Below are 3,660 nucleotides of genomic sequence, written 5' to 3'. Positions count from 1 at the left end.
TTGATTTATTCTCTGTACACATATTTCTTTTTTTAAAATGGAAGTATAGTTGATTTACAGTGTTTCAGGTATACAGGAAAGTGATTCAGTTATACATACATACATACGTATATATGTTCTTTTTCAGATTCTTTTCCGTTATAGGTCATTACGAGATATGAATATAGTTGCCTGTGCTATAGAGTAGGTCCTTGTTTGTTTATTTTATATACAGTAGTGGGTATCCATTAATCCCAAATTCCCAATTTATCCCTCCCCGCCCCCTTTCCCCTTTGGTAACCATAATTTTTTTTTTAGCACAGTACTAGAAATTTGTTATCTTTGAACTAGGGTGACTCTCAGCACCTCATTTCTTCCCTGGGAGCTTCGTGCAATGCTCATTCTAAGTTCTCCAGTCTGTTGCTAGGTGGGCCAGTGATGAGAGGGATGTGCTTGAAGGGGAGTAGAAGCACACTGCTGAAGGCTGGCATCTCACTTTAGCCCCCCTTACTTTACATCCTGTTCTCCCAGCTTCTCAATGAAAGCAGCTAACTCGGAGAGAGAGTGAGGCTCCCATGAATAGACATTTGTTTTCACATACAATGCTAAACTGAGATGCCTGGCCCATGCTGTTTTGCAACAGCAGATGCTTTAAGAATGCAGTGAAAACATCTTATAAAGTGAAAACCTATCATTTGTAAAGCTGTAAAGAGAGAGCTTTGTTTGCCCACACAGCATTTCTCAATGGAACCCCTGAGGCTATGAGTTTTTCAGGACAAGTTTCAACTATGCTTAGCGTACACTTATTGTGCTAAGGAGAAAAGGTCCAAATAAGCAGGGCATACTATTGTGACTCTTGTAAAGACTGCATGAGTTTAAGATCTCTGTTCTTCTGGCTTTGAACTAGAGCCAATTCACAATTACCTGTGATCAAAAAGATAGAGTGTAGACAAATTAAAATGGAATCCACATAATCTCTTCCTGACATTGAAAATGCCACCCTCACCTTTGCTTGTTTAGTTTTTTGCAACAGCAGCTTGCAAGTAGCAACAATTGTATATTTGATCTTTGGGATGAGATTCTAGCCGACAAGAAAAATGGTCTAAGTTTAGATAATAAGAATGAGCCTGATGTCCAATCTAAACATAATCAAATAGACTGTATTTTGTCATTTTTTAAAGGGAGGAAATTTCAAAAAGTTACAGTAATACCCACATCAAAACTTACTTGACAAATTAACAAGAATAAGTTGTAGACTACATAGGTTTGGGATTTTGTAATGCAACTTCTTCCGGTCATTTGGGAATAGAATTTGACTTTTTTTGCAATTCTTCTGATATTCCTTATTCTTCTAATCTCCTATTCTATCTTTTATTAACCCCACATCTAATCTTTCTTGTATACCTGCAGTGCCACACGTGTCCTAGGGGTATAGAGAGGCTGGATTAGATACTTAAGATAGATACGTAAATTGCTTTTGTGAGTTGGAGGTAGAATTAATCCACATATAAGGCTATAATAGTTCTCATTCTGCTTCATGATCTGTGAGCTGGATGGCTCCCAACCTAGCAGTTTTACATTGGCTGGGTCCAGGAAATACATAAATTTTGCAATTTCAAGGATCTTAACACAGATTTTTAATTGTATTAGTGCTAGAATTTACCTCTAGCTCCTGTAGTAGAAGTATTTCCTCACATGCGTGAAGCTGAAACAAAACTTCCTGTGTGGAAATCCACGGTGAGAGAAACTGTTAAACGAGAATGATGTTTTGAAATTGTGCCGAGCATGGCAGTACGTTGGGCTAAAGGCACTGAAGTTCTAGACGGTTATGGAAATAACATGATTTTTACAGCTAAACTCTGGGTCTTAAGAAGAATATAGACTCAAAAAGAAAAAAAAAAATAACACTTTGGAGATTTGAAAATAATTTCAGCAAGAAAAATAAATGAACAAAACAAAAAACAAAGACTCATTTCCTTGAGCTTTGGACCAGAAAAATACCTGAGGTTTAGACTATGTTTCATATGCTGCCTTTTCCCCTAAACATTAAATCATCATTGTGAACATGATGTCAACTGCATACCGGAAGACTTTAACTGTGGAAGGCAGGTACATAACCAGGATGGATTAGAACATTACACCACCAGGTGTTACATGCTGAGTATGGAGTAAGTCTTGGATAGACCAGTTCTTCTCACCCACAGTGCCGAGCTTCTAGTGCAGTTCCCTGCCACTGCACCATTGCTGATTTCTGGTGGGCAAATAGAACAAAATGGTGCCTGAAAGAACCCTGTCTCTAAAGCGTATAGCGAGTGGCTTTACACCTCGTGGTTTTAGAAGGGAGGTTGTTATAGACTAGAGCAGAGAATTTCCAGAGCTAAAGCCTCTTTTGAAGAAAGACTCTGTGGTGTTTACATTCCTCCAAGGCCCAAGAATCTTAAATTTGAGAGAAGTGGGCAAAAAAAGTATTCATGTTAACTCTTAAAGACAAGAATTTTGAGAATGGTGATTTTAAAGATTTTGGGAGGCCAGATCATGGAGAATGTTACAATGAAAAGTAGTGGTTTGTCATTAGTAAATAGGAGGTTACAGAGCACCTGGAGTTCTATTCTAGTTTCTTGCATTTATTTAAAGAAAACACAACACTGCACCCTCAATATCAAAGACGGTATTTAGAGCTGTTTTTAATTTTACGCTTATAATCTACTTGAACATAGGTAAGTGAAACTCAATCACTGGGATGAACCATTTAATATCCCCTGTTATGAACATTGGAGGAGAGTGTTATCTAAATTTTTTTCTTTTTAATTGTATAATTCTTTTTATATTGAAGTGAAACTCTTTTCAGTACTAAAATAAATATTATAGGGATGCATTTGCAGTTTAAATTCACCAGAAGTTTCCCGTGAAAGCGCCGGTGTGTACAAGGGGGAGAGGGGATACATTTTATTGCTCTCCCTGATAGTGGTATACAATTATTGAAAGTTTGGAGCCATAATGAATTGATAGGCCTTAGTCAATGCTACAGTCTTTTCACAACCCACCATCAGGTTCATAAAATGACCTAAGACAATGTTTCATGAAAGACTCTTTTCAACTGCATGTGTAGATACTACAAGTTTAGGACTTATTTAATACACATTTTGGGGGAAAAATTTCCATCTCTCACCTAATTTGCAGTTTGTTGGAAGAAATAAATTCTCCTGATAATATTCCTCCTTTACATTTGTATCTGTTTGTTCCTATTCTTGTACCCTCTTTGTGTCCCCACTTCCGCTAGAGGGGCCCTGGTGTTCTATAAGGCACTGCCAGGGATCACTCAGGAATATTCAGATGTTTTCTCCTATACAGCAGATCATTCAGGAAGAGTTTGATTCTGTGCACATTAGCCTGGGGCACAGTTGACCACAGGCCTTCCTTAGATCATATGCTTGACCACTTTGGGGACATTCTGAAGAAGGTAGATGCCCAGGCAATGAATCACCCTCCTGCTGCATATAATCCAACTTCAGCTTAGGACTCATGTGTTCCCTCTTTCCTGAGCATAAATTTAAGGCAGAGCCCTGTGATCTCTTGACCTTGTCTTAAAAATTCAAAGGGTATGAATAAAAGGACATCTTTGTCTTAGAACTTGGAGTCCCTGAAACAAACAGATTCATGATGTAACAATAAAACGTAGCC

Source organism: Hyperoodon ampullatus, assembly GCF_949752795.1.
Source record: "Hyperoodon ampullatus genome assembly, chromosome: 6".
Lineage (NCBI taxonomy): Eukaryota > Metazoa > Chordata > Mammalia > Artiodactyla > Ziphiidae > Hyperoodon > Hyperoodon ampullatus.
This window is presented reverse-complemented; position numbering follows the sequence as displayed.